General features: G+C 37.4%; 1 protein-coding gene across 1 annotated transcript in view; it reads right to left on the minus strand.

The window, feature by feature from the left end:
• LOC124168177 overlaps positions 1–13,834 on the minus strand; it is a 79,676-nt gene extending 65,842 nt beyond the window's left edge. Inside the window, exon 1 of the mRNA XM_046546304.1 lies at positions 13,398–13,834. The gene's annotated coding sequence lies outside the window, so the exon portion shown is untranslated. The remainder of the gene's footprint in view (positions 1–13,397) is intronic.
• Positions 13,835–18,606: the final 4,772 nt, after the last annotated feature.

An 18,606-nucleotide genomic window follows, 5' to 3' on the forward strand; every position in this document is an offset into this window, starting at 1 on the left:
AGTGCAATGGGATCCTTAATTTCCGTGAAGCGGTAAAGAAGGCCTAACAGAGACATGGCTTTCTTTTTTTACAGTCTGAATGTGGTCGGAGTAGTTTAATTTGGGGTCGGTTATAACGCCCAAATCTTTCATCGTCGTAACTCTGGTCAAGGGAGATGAATTTATGGTGTAGTTGAAAGTGATGGGCTGTGTTTTAACGCAATAGTCATGATGCTGCATTTTTTAGGGTTGAGCTTTAATTTCCAAGTGTGACACCACAGGGAAGCTTTATTTAGGGCAATTTGGAGATCTCTGCAGTCAGAGGTGTTTTTTATCTCCTTGTAGATCTTGCAATCGTCCGCATATAAAAGAGTTTGTGTTTTGGAGGACAGAAGGTGGGACGGAAGATCATTAATATATACATTGAAAAGATAAGGTCCTAGGACACTGCCCTGAGGAACTCCTGACGTCACAGGAGACCAAGAAGAAGATCCACCAGTGAGTATTACACGCTGGGTTCTGTGGGAAAGAAAGCTTGTGAGAAGGCTAAGGAACTTACCATGTATGCCAAATTGCTGGTTTAGTTTATGAAGGAGGAGTTGATGATGGAGTGTGTTGAAAGCTTTGGAGAAGTCAAGGAGGATGGTATCAAGTTGACGAGAGTTGTCTATTGCAGTGACGGCGTGGTGCTGGAAGACAGCAAGATTTGTTAGGCATGATCTCCCAGGGAGGAAACCATGCTGCTGGGGGGATAAAAAGGGAGAGGTGAAGTAGAAAATCCTATTGAGAATTATGCGCTCACAGACGGAAGGAAGTATTGGAAGCAAAGATATATGAACTATGTATGATACATCTCTGTACGATGGTGTGGGATCAATATTTCAGAAGGATGAGTTCTTGTAGAAAGTTGTTGTACATTTATTTTAAAGACAAATTGAACATTGAATGAATTGAATATTGAACAAGTAAGGCGGTCATCCAGGAGTAAGAATTTTATATGCCGTCATTAGGGTAAAATAGACTCGTTTTTCACGTGCTTTTATAACGTGGGTTAATTTTAAATGGGTGGGTCAATGTTAAGGGCTCGTTGCTCCTATGTTGTCTTTAGTAATCCAGTGAAAAATATAGGTGGTACAATAAATTGTTTCTTCAGGATGACCCGTAGCCGTATTGCTGCACTGGAAGATAACGAGGTCAGGATCTAATGTTGTTCAATTTCACCAAGTGACCTTTATTGAAATAATGAATCTTTAGGGAAAGCTTACTTTTAGATGAAGAAATTTTAAAATAATCTATGCAATGCCATTTCCTGTTTACATTTGATACTTTCGTGTAATTTAGTGACAGTACCCGTCCATGTTGAATTTCCATGTCTGAATCGTCTTTTCCGTCTGAGAGGCTATTTCGACCGGCTTCTAAAATAAACTGATAAGTGCATAAATAACCGAGTCAAAATAAACATTGACCCTTGCATAAATTCTCAACACGCTGAAAATTTACAGGAACTTTAGGAATATTGCAACTCAATTTTAACCCACTTCCCATTAAGATTTCAACCTGAAAATTTCATGATAACTCAAAACCAGGTGACATTGCAAGATTCTATAACTTTTAATATGATTTTAACTGTATCTCGATTTTTACTCAAAATTAAAAATAGAAATAGGCACTCAAAAATTATAATAAAATGGGTACTCAAAATTTATAATAAAATAGTAAGAAAATATGTAAAATATTTTTTGAAAATGGCCACCAAAATCTTATATTGGACTGCAATCATTAAAATGGAATGAGGACTCTAGAAAATTACAAAAAAGTGAAAGGAACGAGAATGCTATAAAATTATAGCAACCTATTTGTTGGCATCAAAGTTTATTGAAAAACTGATTGAAATAAAAATTTAAGTGACAGAAAGAAGTAAGTAGAAGGTGGCAACAAATGAATTTATGCAAAAAGTAATGGAAAAAAGAAGGAAAAGATAAGAATTAATATTAGAATATAAAATTAATTATAAAACTAAAAGACTTTCCGGAGGAAAGTTTAATAAGTTATAATCGTTCGCATTGATGGGACGCATGATTTGGGAATCATTTCCAGCAGCTACAAAATCTGAGATTCGAAAGCCGTCAAAGCATTTCCTTTAAAAAAAGTAAATGAAATCTTCCAAAGTCATCCAGGAGAAAAACGGGAGATTCTGTAAGCACTAAATACAGCGTAGTGCACGCCTTGAAAATCAGTGCGGCAAAATGGCGAAATGAAATGGGATCGCTTTCAGTTGTGCTCGGTTCGAACGGCTCATAAACTTTCTCTGAGAATTAAATGTCATTTTTCCTACGATCAGATACGCCGTGACGAGCGGCTCATGCAGCAATAAATCGTTCATGTGACGGATCAGAAAGTGAGTGCATTTCACTCGTTTGCTTCAGCACTCAACTAATTTTTGCTAAATTAAGCATTAATTTGTGGTACGAGGTGGCTATAATTTTGATAACAAGGGAAATGCATTATGTGTAGTTTCACTGGAAAGCAAAGAAATCACATTAAGTGAAATAGAGCGACTTGTATTTTAATCCCTTGTCATTTTTGTTGAGATAAATGGATAAATGTTTTTATTTTCATTATCTTCTCTAAAAATATATTTTGATTTTATCTTCACATTAATTTCCAATCGGAGAATATTCTAACCAGAAATATAAGCCTGTGAAAAGATTTCTGCTTGAGGAGGCATATTTCCATGCCACAGAAGGCTGACTTCTGTTGCCCATTCGGTCGCATTTTAATCGATTTTCAAAAATGTCCGCGGCGCGGTGATGAGTGCAATGCGATCCATTTTTTTCCATCATTGACGGACCGGTGGAAGGGAAGAAGGGCAAGGGACGGCCTCGAATGAATTACACAAGACTGGTTGTAAAGGATGTAAAAGAGAAGAAATACGTCACCATGTAAAGGGTAGCGCACAGGAGAGATGCATTTAACTAATCTTAGGATTGTTGACTAATGATGATTGCCAGGTAAGTGAAAGGTCGTTACGATACTCTTGTTAGTGTAACTGACCTCTTAGATAAACTCGGATGGGAATCTATCTCAGACCTTAGATTGACAAATAGACTACAACTTTTAGATAAATTCAAAATTGTTGTCTTTTCTAACGAAGTTGACCATATCTTACGAACGCCAACATGCTACGGAAGATCAGATCATATAAATAAAATAAGAGAGGTAGACTGTAGAACAGACAGATTCAGAATGATGATCCATAAGAGATTATAACAGCAGCGTTAGAACTCTACTGCAACCACTTTGGAATAGGGTGGTTTCCTATTATTTTTTTATTGCCTTAATCGAAAGATGATTACTCCTGGAGTACGTATTTCACGCCTTTAGATTTTTAAATGACAATATCTATTTTTCGCGATTAAATGAAAAGTGAAAAATTTCAAGCGCGCGAAAACGCGACGCTCAAGTATGAATGCCGGGAAATATCTCCGTACGTCGTATTTCTGGTTCCCCCTCCCGCCCGGTGAGGTGACTTTGAGGCGAGGCTTAGCGCTGATACGTCGCAGGCTGCCAGCGGGTAGCTGAGTACCTTGCTGAATTGTAGCGCTTGGCTTAAAAAAGGTTTATTAATACCTTATCAAACGAAGAAAACTTTCCGACCTTAGCCAGTTTTAGTAGGTGATTATTAAGACATGTTTCCCTGAGCTCTGTGCCTCATGCATGCATTGGTAACCTCAGACGATGTATAACTCCTATCCTCTCGTGTAGAAACTAGGTCCCTGTGACGTCACGTGGAGTGGAATCGCATGGGCGCCAATCTGGCCTTTTTCAAATGAGGATAAAATTTAACCCTTGCCATTCGTCTAAACCGGTATTTCAAAAACCAAATAATTTGTGTATTATGAATACACTAATGGTGGGTAACGAATCGCAATCAATGCCTTTCGTTTTCTTTGATGAAGGAAACTACCCTATTACAACGACAATCCACACTTTAAACACTCCAGATAAAAAAACGCAATTACTCGACCAACGCAATAAATCAATAAACACAGTCACATAGAAAAATAACGCCATACAGAAAATACAAGCCACACTTCGATTATCACCAACGGCTGAACATCGCTTCAATAACCGAAAGGTTACCATACATAGCGTAGCGTAGCGTTTCGTTGCCAAATATGACAGCTATAATTTCCATAGTTGTCCAAGGGCTTCTAAGTCTTCGGTTATAATCGTCTAGTCAATATTTGCTTATGATCGTTGAAAAGGTATGATTGGAAAATTTTAGGGGCTGTGTATGCGCGGCATACAAAACTTAGTGCAACGTTAGTAGGTGCATAAAGGATATTTTGCATTGGGGATCACCCGGTATTCACGAGGTGTGTTCAGAAAAAAAAACCTTCACAGGATAATCGCTGCGAAGGCGCAAACATCGTGCTGTACCGGTGAGCCTTGGATCACCCTAACCAGTCAATTTACAATAAACGATTTACAAAAATAGCGCATGTGTATCTTTGTTGGTGTAAAGTGTTGTATGTCTGAAACTTAACTAACTAGAAACTTAAAACTAGAATTATTTTACATGTTACAATAGAAATTCAGAACAGTAGACAATTAAAATAAATGCCTTTTTAATTTTTATTGAATTTTTTATGATTATCATTTTTTAAATTACCATTCTGGTAATAAGGAGTTTTTATTATTTTTTTATTTTTTAAAACATTTTTATTATTGTAATTCAAAGAATTAACAACGGAAACTTGAGCTCTCAAGTTTCTCGCGAGTTTGGAGAGTACGATTGCAGAAATTTCTTTTTTATGTTGCTATAAATGCCTCTGAGGTATGATAAAATTTTCAGCTGTATTAATTAATAAGGTTAGACATGTGCCAAGCTCTAAACAAGGGGTCTTCGACCATTTTTAATGCAAGGACCAAAAATCGATTTCACATCGTCCGGAGGGTTACAATGCTCCACGTCACTTTACCACCACATCAATAAAATTTAAAAAACAACATATGATTTAATGTGCAATGATATGTATTGGTTAAAAAATTCAATCAATTAATGCGATTTTTTACATTGTTAATTTTTGACGAGTGTGTCGATATTCGTGGTAAATATCCTTTGTTCTTGTATTTTTAAATGTATTTTCATGTTGTGACATTAGTTTCCATGATAACATAATTTCAAAAAAATATGATCTTAGTAACCATTGGTTCGTGATACAGTTTTTTCTTTAGCCTCTAGCAAGAAATGAGCCAGCGGGCCGAATGCAGCTCGTGAGCCGTTTGTTGAAGACCATTGCTCTAAACCGTGCCAAAACTCTTCTAAGGAAAAAATCATTTGCTTATACCGGGATCCGAAGCGATAACAAGCTTGGTAGCAGCAATGATGGGTCATCTGGCTCGACTTCGGGGGATTCGGGTTCGGACACCGGTCAAGGCAAATTAATTTTCCTCTTTGAAATTTTTACACTGGAAATATTGCAATTAAGAGCTTGATAAAAGGGTAGTGTTGCAGATAGTGGTTGCGTTGGAGGGCTATTGTTTATGTAACCATTTGACGTGTCCCTCAAACCGGAATTGGCCGTGAACAGACCGAGTTGAGCAATATTTGAGATTTATGAAACGGTATCATATCATAGAGAACGACATTCGTTAGCAGAATAAAAGGAATGTGAAAGAAGTGAATTTTATCGTTCCAGGACAGAGTTACGTAGATAATATTTTTAAAATACATTTTTTCATGAAAATTGTTGTCATATTTTTAAAAATACATTTTAAAATGTAATAACAAAGGATAAAAGTCACGAATAGCAAAATGTAGACAATTCGAGTGACAATTGTTTTTCATTGCGTGTGGGCCAAAAGTTCGGCCCAATCGCAATAATTAATTAAATTAATGTAATTTTGCTAACGCGAGGCTTAACATTTACGATGATAATTTGAACAGTGCCAAAGTTTTTATACATTTATTTTAGATATTCAATCATCTACTTGTTGGCATGGACATTAAGGATGAATATAACATAATTTATAGAGATCTAATATTATTATTGTCGAATAAATGAATCCCGGTTTTCACAGAAAAAGTAACGATGTCTAAGAAATGATTAATTAAAAATTAAAGAAGAACGCCGTTATCCTTACGGCTATAAACAGTGCTGTAGAAGAGGAATCTGTCGTTCTTCTTTCTCTTCCAACGATTTGCGCCGCGCGATACGCACGAGTGTTCGGGATGAGCCGTGATCATGCACAGCACGGAGGAAGTACGCCAACAGAGCTTCTATGGTGACCCAATAGCCGGTCCTTCAAGGTCACACGGATTAAGAGCTTAAGCCATCTTTGTGCGGCAATCACGTTGTGGGTGCATCACTTCCTTTCACTTCTCTCGTAATGTAGTCCTCCGGCGCATGCGCAGTAAAGATTCCACGCGTATGGATTATGAATATATAGGATTGCTGAGAACGCGAGTGTGGACCTCAGTGTAAACAAGGAAGTTTTTTCTTGGTATTCCGAACCTTATCGATACCTCCACTGCACAAACGCTTAACGATCACCCACCGAATCAAATCCGCTCATCTAGGAGACCAACAATACGAATCCGCTCAGCTGGCAGTAGCCGGAGCATAAACGCTCACCTACAATTCTCCAAGCTTCCAGCTCCAGGCTTGGAGAATTGGTGGTGAGCGTTTATGGTCCGGCTACTGCCAGCTGAGCGGATTCGTATTGTTGGGCTACTAGATGAGCGGATTTGATTCTGTGGGCGATTGTTGAGCGTTTATACCGTTGAGGTATCAGTATGGGCAATGACAATTAGCAATAAAGATTCAGGAAGTAAGAAATCGGCGATTTCTCAAATGGTTCCTATTAATCCTAAATTCGTGACACCGATGAAAAAACTCTACTGTCAACAGGGTAGATAAGAAAAAGTGTAATACATTGGTTTCCTTAAACGACTTAAATTTATAAACCAGCGTCACAGTAAATTATGAGTTGTAGCAATGAATGGCAGCTAAAAGTCATTATACATTAATATGAACGCATAAAATATGTTACTTATGATGTTATGATAGCCTAATACCAACAGAATATCAAGATACATCAGAAAATAGCCAACAATGTCAAGGATAATGACAATATCCGAACTTATGAATTATGAAGGCATAGGATCACTGGGAACACGAGTGTATACCTCGGTGTAAAAATTATCAAGAGGGAAAAACGACGAAATTGCATGAAATGGCAAAATCTGAGAGATCACGTGATGTGTCCGATGATTCTGATTGGCTGAGTCCATCGCTTGTTTTTTTACGCATTGGTGTCATTGATTGAAAACTTTACATTTATTTTACTTAATTCTCACGCTGGGAGATTATCGGAAATTTGGTAAAAGCCATCTCGAAGTAGTTCTTTTTCTAATCTTAGTAATATCTCATAATAATACCGAAGTTTCTGTTTTCGGTGTTGGCCTAGGCTGTTGGTTACTGCGCATACACCTTGAGATATTATTTAGTTGTTCAATTTTCTACTGATTGGAATACACTCTAAGGATAAATTAATGTATTTTGGTGACGCTAAGCTTAACATTTCCGATTATAATATGAACAGTGCCAAATTTTTATACATTTATTTTAGATATTTAATTATCTACTTGTTGGCGTGAACATTAAGGATGAATACATCATAATTTATAGAGCTCTAAAATTATCACTGTCGGAAAAATAAATCTCGAATTTCACAGAAAAAGTAACGATGTCTAAGAAATGATTGTTTAACAATAAAAGAACAACGCAGTTATCCTTTCGGCTATAAACAGTGCTATAAAAGAGGAATTACTACCGAAATTGAGTGATCCTAATAATTCCCATCCCAATGACGCATTGAAATATCGGAATTGTACATACCTTTCCTATCGCTACGCCGCCAATACGGTGTAAATAACGCCGGTTTCGGTTATTTAACCTTACTAAGAAAATGGTTATTGACTTCCGGACCGCCATAATTCCTTAATTTTATCTCCGACGACTCATCTTTCCTACCTAACTGCTAAACGTGGCCCACATACAATGATTAATGAAAATTCGCACATATTTCACTATGTGCTCCCATTGCCGAGGTTTACACGATTGCAGGATCACCAGGACTTATTTTTTAATGGAGTTATTGTAATTGTATCCTTGGTTGGGAATCTCCACTTTTGTCGAAGGATTGAAATCAATATAGATGTGTGGCATTGAAAGAAAAACTCTGGATGTGTAGATGATTACAAATGTCATTTTATAACTTTATATGATTGAAAATCAACCAACAATTTTTAAATATTTAAATTTTCATATTTAGAGATAACTATATAAGAGTTTTTCATATAAGAGTTGAGAGATAACTAATCTCAAAGTCGTGAAATAAATTTGCATTGGCTTATGCTTTTCGTGATACAATTTATTCCTTTTCTTGCACTAAAGTAATTATTTTGCAGTTTCGACGAAGAGATTAATTAAATTCGTCCTGTATTTACCTTTTAATCTACCGTGAAAATCTTTCTTCAAAACTCAACAAATTTACTTCACCGAACTCGTATCTGCGATTGGGTGGAAACTTCTGAGCAGGACACAACTTCATTTTAAATATATTCTATTTTATCTGCTGACAAAATTTGTTAAATGAAACTCAGAATAAAAAATTTATAAACCTTGGCAGGGTAATTTGATCGGGTTGCTTAGCAGCGAAACGGATGAAGTAATAGGCAAATTGTATTGTGGAATTTTTTTACTTCATTTATCATTGTAGCATAGGTTTCCGTTTAGTATCGGCGCGCCAACCGCGAAGACATGATGCAGAAGTCAGAGTTGCTCTGATTTGGCCTTCTTTGGCATGTCATACAGCGACACATATTCCATTTAGCATTTTTTCCCCGAGAAAAAAAGTAAGACAAGTGCTTCCTTTCCATTCTCTGTTTCCTCGCATTCTACTCCAAGTCTCTCAAAAGATCTAGTTTTCCCATAGCGCGATTTGTTTCCGGTATTAAGATTGATCATTACCATAAGGGTGAACAATTTTATTTATTACACCACCAAAAACGGCAACAAGGCTTTTAAATTGGCTGTTTACGTAAATAAATAATAGCTAAAAGATAACACAATAAATAAAAACTAAAAGCAAACAAAATTTTTGAACATAAGAAAGGGCATTATGGATTAGACAGCGGTGAATTGTTCAGGTAGCATTTTAAGGAGGATTTATGAATAGTGGCAGAGATAAGGGGTCTAGGGAAGGGATTTTCGAAGCCATTAGCTGACGTATTTAAACTCAAGTCACTGTGAAAATGTTGAATATGTCAAGATATATTTTTCAGCATAAATCTCTATCAGTTCTGTTCCATTGAAACCTTTTAAACTGTGAGACTTCTTAATCCTTCGATCTTTTCACGCAATGCCTTCTTATTTGTTATTTATTTCTCTGTTCAAAGAAAAATATCGCGCGGCTAATGTAATAAATAATGTTGATTTTGATGAATTTACCTCTGCATTGGTACAATTCAATGAATCGATAGCGGGAAGAATAAATGCGTTATTCTTTTATTTTTGATCGATCATTTCTTCTATATGGCTGTTTTTATGTGCATTCCGAACTTAATTATTCCGAATATGGTTATATTAGAGCTTCACAAAATATTTTGTGGCATTGGTCAAATTATTATCGTGAATATCAAGCTTACAATTACCAAAATTATGTCAATTTATGCTTAGTGTCTATTTAAATAAGTAGGTATTTGATAAATTCAAATAAATAAAATTGACTTTCTACTAACGTCCAATAATTCTTTCGGTGAAACGTTTGAATACCCTTGGCAAAGTTTGCATGCATTACTGCAGAAGTGTTGTTTTTCGTAAAACATTTTCCTCCCAAAGTATCAAATAATATTTTATTTTCACGCAAAAATCGTCTGGAATAAGCCTGTGGAAGTACGGGAATTCAATTTTGCACCTAAAGTGAATGCCAAATCACATCGATCGGAGATATTTAAATCTTCCGTAACGCGCCGTTCTATTTTACCATGATAGATTTTCATCGGCGACTGTAGAAAACATTGGGGAAGTCCAGACCTTGGCTTTCAAACTTGATGGGCGTTTCTGCGCTGCTCTTTTGTTCCCTGAAGTTTTATTGTTGAGAAGAATCCCTTGGGGAGGTAAAAAAAAAGCACAAGCATCTCTCCGTCAAACTTAAAATATTGCAATAGGTACTCTGGATTTACGCACGGTACGAATTCACGCATATTACAAGTCAGTCGGAGACCGATTCTGGAGGACAATTTACCGTCAAAAGGTGATCTTAGGTTTTTAAATTTTTTAAGCTTCACTTAATAGCTTTTAAGTGAAATGAAGTCACTCTGTCGTATTGAGTAGCTAACTGCGTCTGCAAGCTGTGTCTTAGGATAAGGTAAAAGTTTAAGTTCGTACTTACGAACTCGTGATTAAAATGTTTGTTTTATTTTTTATGGAAGTATAATTCCTTCTCCGTATTTTACTAGTATCGGTAAGCTCGTTGAAGCCCATCGTTTTAACATATACCTCCGCCATCGTCTTTATTGTCTTACAGAACATAAAGGTGATATAGCTTAAGAAACGGTGCTCAGTGGGTCACATCGATAAAAAAAAAGCTGGCCAAAAGTAATAACTGTAATAAAATCCATTTCACGAGAAACTTATAGTCCATTGTGAAGGTGTTTTGGGCAGATATACGCGACTTTATCATTATTGTTCTCGGAAATCGTATCCTTTTTTTACTTATTGTTAGTTCCAATTGGTGCCCGGTTTTAGATACACAGGGTTGTTAAATTTTGAATCGTAAGTTATCGTAAACATTTCCTTCTGAACATTTTTATTTATGCTTTTTTCTATAACACAGTGCAAATAACTCCGTTTAGCCTGGTGTCGATAGAAATTATTATTACCGTTGAACCTATAATTTCATGAAAATATATCACAATTTAAAATATAATTATATTAATGATAATAATATGGAACAATTACTATGGAAAAATGTTTATCTCTATTAATTCAATGAAAACGTTACACCTTCGATTTATCTAATTTCTTTAAATTTTGTGGATAAAACCCTCTTCTGCATGTTAAAAAAAATAGAAAAACTTTTTTTAACTAAAGGCGAAACGCTAGGCTCCCGTCTGTAGGTCTATAATCTTTAGTTTATCTTTCGGTTTAGTCAATTAGAGTATCGTGAAAAAATGTACTTGTTATCTTCCGGGCTTGGAACTAATTTGGAAAACATTTTGCTTAAAAAACAACCATTATCTACTTGCTACCCAATCGAGTTCCAAACCCCGTGGATAGCGAATAATTAAATTCAAACTTTAATCGGTCAAACCTCAAGGTAAACTGAATAAATTACATTGCGAACAGGAAACGTTACGAATACTTGGTCTTTGGTTGGATTGGGCGAAAGTGGGAAAAAAAGTATTAAATCATATACAGTCCAAAATCTAATCTAACAAGGGGAATGTCGCAAAACTGGGTCTCAGATTTCAATCAAACTTTTAAGTGTTGTAGTCCACCGAGAGCTGTCCACTAGGGTGTTGCTTATTTTTTATTTTTTCTCGGATTTTTGATTTCTACCCCTTAAAATATGCTATGGGGTGCAGAATGGATATCCTAAAAATTTCAGCTAAATTGTTTAACATTTAGAGGTCGCTCAAAGAGCATAAATGCAATAACATTAAATTTTCCCAATTTTTTTGAAGTAACATCAGTTTCAGGGGTAACGCACGATTTTATGGCCCTATAGGGCCTAAATTCGCTCCATTTTTACGTCCGCTCAACAGTTTTCCAGGAATACAATACTTTACCGCGAGCTACAGCCGCGCGTCACACCCCTGACGGCGAGCTGGTCGCTCGCGGGCCGCATTCACCGTCAACTGATCACGGCATTACGCCCCCCTCGCTCCTTCCCTAGCGAAAGTCGGCGGAAGGGAGGAGGAGTCGTATACTATGCTGGCGTTTTTCATACCGAGTGTTTGCTGTAGTTTATCCTTTAAATGAACTACATCACTGGTCTTCGAACCTAACATATGAAAAATTCGTGGACAGTGTCCACGAATCACCCACTGTATGGGGTTATATAGCCAATAGTTTAAACAAAAAACGCAGTTAAACATATACAGGCTAATTATACTTCCTTATAAATAAGTTAAGATAAACTAGGATCGGTACCCCGGTGGTTTCGGCATTCGACTCCTACCCGGAGGTCCTAAGTTCGTATCGTGGGTGCGGCACATCTGTTTCATAGTTTGTTTCTACCTTTCATTTTTACAAAAACCTGCTGTTCATAATTATTTCCATGATTTTCAATGAAATTTTGATTTTTCTGCGTGCATTTTTTTTCTGCAATTTTCTGCGGTAGCGGCAGATGATTTCCCATTTTTTTTTCACGCGAACACCTAGTTTCATTTACGTTATTTTTGTGTCGCAAAACGTTGGTATGCCGGCTGATGTAGATTCACTCGGTGAAGTACAGGTACTGTTTACGCACTATACTTTAGCGAAAATATTTCTAGGATATAATTCCTGATAAATATTAGTTAAATTATAAACAAAATCGAAAACTGCTTCGCACAAAGCAAAAAATAGATACAGAATGAATTAATGAGGTTTTACGTAGAGCGAACTCACTAGTAGAAAAGTGAAAACCTATTATATTATATTGTACAAGTTACAAGTTGGCTATTTGCCAGGTGGTAACACTTTATACAAAATAAAAAGAAAAACAAAAATATTGCAAATGAGAAATACATTACCAAAATTAAAGAAGATAGTGAATATTTAAAATTCAATGATATTAATTTTCCAATATAAATCCTCTACACCTCTTCTTGAAAATCCTTAGGTTGTTAGGGTAGGGCTTAAACAGTTCTACAGGGAGTCTATTCCATTCCGTAATCGTCCTGTTGAGGTACGAGAATTTCTTTACGTTCGTCTTTTGCGGCCGGCATTTCATCTTGTATTGGTGATCGTGCCTACCAATATAGCTGGGGTATTCAATCTTCTTCCGTAGTTCCCCCCATGCCTTTTCCCCATTCAGTGTGCGGAAGAGTGCGCAAAGCCTATTTAATTTTCTTCTCCGTTCTAGTGTGTCCCATCCCAATACTTTCAGCATTTTACCGACACTTTCGGTCTTTTTGTGTTTCCCCATGACGACGAAAAAGAAATTGTGGTGATTTTTCAAAAGTAATTTTTTAAAACAATTTCGGTCGTAACCTCGAGTGGTCGTAATAAGGTCTCTCAACACGACTTCAATAGAATGAGTAGACACGTATAAATTTTAGCACCATAACTTAGGCAAATCTACAACGTTGTGAGTCGCGGACTACATGCTATTATTTTATAACCAGAACAAGTACTCACGTTTCTGAGATCCTTCACTTGATTTCTTCTTTCACTGGACCTGAAGAAGCCGACAATCAGTATCCTCGTCTGCGACAATTCACTACAATAGGTTGCCGATTTATAGAACGCTCCGTTTCCTTGGCTCGTCACTGGGTCACCACCACGACGCGCTCAAAAGCGGGAACACTTCGAACGATTCACTTGTCACAACCACACTCGAGAACGCCCACTCGGTAACTACGTAACAATCGCTAGCGTTACGGCTCGTCGCGTCCTTCGAGTGATGGACCAGCTGGTTGGCGTTCAGCACTCGCGATCTTCGCCTCCTCGGATGTGTTTTGTCTCTCACGATTGCCCGCCAGTGATTCGTCCGCCTAGACCGTCTGTCGCTCCGGCAGTCGGGGTCGCTTCTGTCCGCCGCGGCCGTCGACAAAGGCGCTCCGAGTGCTTTTACCGGTTCTCTTGGTTGGTGTTGCGACTGAGGGGGGCGGTAGAGTCTGCCGCCTCGGTGAAAGGACATGGCGGTGAGGTGGGGGAGGAGGGATCGGTGGAGGGGGAAGGAAGCTTGTGCTGTCGTAAATTAAGACTATGCTATTTGCTGCAGCACCAAATGGCAAAATGAGAGAGATCACGTGATGGGTCCGATGATTCTAATTGGCTGAGTTCTAATCGCTCGTTTTTTTTACGTATTGGTTGCATCGATTGAAAACTTATATTCATTCTATTTTATTCTCACGAAGAAAAATTATCGGAAATTTGATGAAAACCATTTTTAAGTAGTTCTTTATCTATTTTTTTCAATATCTCATGATAATAACTAAGTTTTGTTTTTCTGTGTTGGCCTAGGCTGTTGGTTATTGCGCAGCTAACTTGAGCGATTATTTACTTATTCCAAATGTGTATGATGAACCAGGGGCGCTGCTAGGAATTAAGGCTAGTGGGGGGGGGGGGGGGGGGGGGCTTAGGTGCAACTAATTCCGGGGTGTGTGTGGCTATGGAATACCCACCAGGATAAGCGGTAGGTGCGAGATTAATAAATTGCGGAATTTTAAGATAAATGGTTCAAAATTGTCATTTTTACGGCATTTTGAGGGATGTTTTATTAACCCTTACGAATACGGCTCTTGTACCTGTAAATTTGTCGTGCCCCTGCAGTGACGTTGCCAGGGGGGACTTGGACGGTCCGGACCCCCCCCCCCCCCTTAAATATAAAAACACAATTATTTTCCTTCATAAAAGAAAAAATATATTGAAAAATAATGAATTTACTTAGTATTTCTTTAACAAATGAAGTTTTTTCGATTATGAGAAGTAAAATTACTTTAAAACCCTCTACGTAGAATGCTGTTTAAAAATAATTTCCCCCCCGGTTTTGGACCCCCCTAACGAAATTCCTGGATACGCCACTGGCCCCCTGGTTCTTCCGCAACACGTATATATACACGAAAACCTCGAGAACAAAACACTGACACAATGCCTAAATTACATTGCGAAATCATTCGAACATTCATTAAACAAAACACTCTACTGCAATCGTTCTGGAGTCACAATGACAACTCACATTTCAAATACAACAGATCCAAAAATGCAAATACACATCCCACACACAATTATTACCCAAAGAATAGTCACTTAAAACAATAACGCCACACCTCACTTAAAAGCCAAACTCCAGTTACCAACAACGGCTGAACTTCGCGACAATAACTGATAAAACAGTTGCCAAATATAGCGTAGCGCAGCCTTTCATCACTACACATTGTGTTATTCATTGTTTTCATGTCATAAAAGTAACAGAAGCAGGCGTTATGTAGTGGAATGACTTTCTAAGTTTTTAAAAAATAACACGAAGATGGCAATATTCCACAGGTTTATTTTCCGTACAACGCGTTTCGACCGTTAGGTCATTATCAAGTACAATAATGAATGGTTGGTTTTGGGGTTGTTTGGTTTTCATGTCACTTCAAATTTCAAAGAATTATTACAAAACAGGCACACGAGCCGTATTTGTAGCGTTTGTTTTTCATTTCCTTCGCTGATGATTTCGTTATTTTACCAGCCAATAGGGCCTGATTCAAGAGAGAACTGCTTGAATGGTATTCACTCACCTATCACTGTTCTTCCCCTTCCTACCATATTTCCTTCTTTTTGTGAAAATAATCTATGAAGGGTTACTGAGCTACCCTGAGCTACCCTTGAATGATTTTTCTCGGTACTCAAATCTACTGCGACAATTAACCATTTGCTAATCGTATCCAGTGGCGTAACTAGGAATATGCTTTGGGGGATGAAGAGGCCTAGGGGGTGATCCACCCCTCAAGGCAACGGGGGTTCCGGGAAAATTTTTGAAAAAGACATGCCTGGAATAACATGTTACATCAATTTGGTACTTCAAATTTAACTTTAAGTAGATGCAGTTATTATGCGTCAAAACTAGACAATAATTTTAACTAATTTTGTTATTTCTCTTAGGCTTTGGGGGAGGGGGAATATATCCCCTCATCCCCCGCCTTAGTTACGCCACTGATCTTATGCAAGTCACATGACTCAGAAACATTTCCTTAACAATGAGACGCGAGAGGTATGCTGGGACCAATGTAGTATCTCGGAGTGCATCAATCTCGATAATGTTGACATGTGTCCGTTTACGTAATGACTTTTATTCAAATATCTACCATGACATTTTGTGACGTCATCATGAACTTCATGAAACGTGTAGAAACGTATAAATTGTCGCATCATTCCTTAGTCTAATCTACGAGAGCGCTCAATTTAGGTTGGGCATCTACATAATGCCCTGCGAGCCACCTCTGTAGTGTTTAGCAGGGGGTGATCAATCACCAACATGCATCATACAAGAAGGTGCACAACACATACACACATACCTCACGGTCATAAAAATATTACCCATCATAAAAAAATATACATTCACAATTCATGCTAAGTAAAATTGCCAACGGTAAGTGAATCCTAAAGCAAATCTATGCAATGTTTGAACAATGGAAAAATAATAACATACATTGAGTTGTCCCAGCGAGTGGCGCCGTTAGTTTTAATTAATCGAGGCACCGGTGCTATCCTTAATAGGATGAGGAGAGAATGACATTTTATATATCTCTGTTTTGCAGCCTTTTTCCTTCTTTTGCTTCTAGTGATCACGTTTACTATAGTACGAAATATATGTTTTTCGTCGTCCGCTACAAATCTTTTCAAATTATCCATCAATTTGATACCGATATTCCCTGGAAAGTTGCCGATTAAATGGTGTGGGTCTACAAATGAACAACAACACTACTTCTCGTATGGTTTCGGCACTGTGGCGATTCTCGATGCGTGTTTGTTCTTGTTTATTATCGTGGCCATTGTTGCGTGTCAAAGGATGAAGCCATCGTCTTCGGCGCGCTCGCATTCAAAAAACCCGTTCGTGATAATTTCACTGGAAAAACGAGGTAAATGTATTTTCCTGAACAATTTCAAAGTAGGTGCAATCACGTCATCGTCTTTTTATCTTCAACACATGCGGAAATTTCATCTATATATCTGATTCTTACTAATAATTTTCGGAAAATTACTGCATATCAAGATTTTTTACTCGTACATTTAATTCATGTTCTATTTTAGAACGAAAATTTTCTGGGAAAAGTAAAATAGAGGCTTGGGAGATAAGAATATTCTCCGTCTCAACTAAGTTCCTCCTACGGCCGTCCTGAAGACCTACTGCGAGTGGAAGAACTCACGAGAGAAAAGAGGGAGGTCAATATGCCATTGGAAGACTTTCACTTCCCCCATAGCTCTCAACCCACTCCTTATAACTTTTTTCTCTCCTTTTTCATCTTCGAATCGGCGCGGCGATGCGCTAAGTTTTCCCTTTCTGATTCGCCCGTGGGCTCTATCTCAGTAACGAAAGGTTTAACGGTTTCGACAACTGAACAGAAAACAAAGGAATGGTGGTCGCTATGCAATCCTGAATCGTTCGGGCGCTCTACGCATAGCAGACTCCCATGTATTGTACGCTTTTTCTTGCTTCGTCTGTTTGTCTATTTGATCGTTGGAATTTTGAACTTGATTTTTAACCCACCTCCCACGGTCGGATCGGCTCGAAACTTTGCATACTTGCTGGCTTCTGATAACAATACAATATTCAACAATCATAGATTTCAATTTTTTTTCCATTGTGCTCTAATTTATTAACTACATTTCCTAATGGAATTATAGTTTTAAAATTTCCTTAGTAGATGGCGTCTGTTATATAATGTTTTTTGCTTTAAGCTTTTTAAAAGCTTTTTTAATCACTTACTTGATTCACCACTAAAAAGAAGAAAAAAGTAAATTAAAAAAGATAAAAAAACATGCTTTTTCCAAAGTTTTAGATAGTAATATTGAGTGTCAATCCTTGATGACCAATCAGGCTGGGGCTCATGATGGGGCCCTCCTTATCGGGGGATTTGATGGTCCTCCCCTGGACAATTTTAGGAAATTGCATGCCCGGATAAGGAATTTGACGCTATTAAGGCTCCTAAAAACTAGTTAAATATCATTAAAAAAATTGAAATTTCGTGATTAAAAAACTGTAATAGTGAGAATTTCACACCCAATAAAATTCAAATATTTAAAGTGGTTCCATGATCTTCATAATGAATTTTTACCTTGAAACTGCATTGAAATGTGAATAAAAAAACCTGGAAAAAGCCTTTTCAAATTACCCTTTCATTTAATCATCGGGTTCTCTTTATTCTTCAGACAATTTAATTTTATTTTTATATAATTGTTTAACACTTAGTATGTTGTAAATAAAGCCACAAATGGCAACGTAGAATTTTAAAAAATTGCAAAAGACTTAGATTCGAGTAATCTGAGTCATTTTTATTACGCTTTTCATATACTCTTCACGATAGACGCAGGCGTTGTTGGGGCCCCATGAGCTCGGGCCCCTCGGCGATTGACGACCAGCTGACTTGACCAGACCGTCACTGGAACCAATACTGTCCTAACAACGTATATAATGTTTGCGTTATGGAATAAATTAGCAATGAATACTAGTGGTGTTAATGAAATATAAAAACTAACTTGTAATAAAAATATACGCTGAGTAATATTTCACTTCTATAAAAGTTAAGGAAAGTGCGTTCCGGCACTGATAATTTTGCCATGACGTCACTGATGAGTTCATAAAATAAAAATGGCGAACAACAATGCTACGTCGCTTAAGGTTTCGATACAGTGACGA

The sequence above is a fragment of the Ischnura elegans genome, chromosome 11 (genome assembly GCF_921293095.1).
Source record: "Ischnura elegans chromosome 11, ioIscEleg1.1, whole genome shotgun sequence".
Classification (NCBI taxonomy): domain Eukaryota; kingdom Metazoa; phylum Arthropoda; class Insecta; order Odonata; family Coenagrionidae; genus Ischnura; species Ischnura elegans.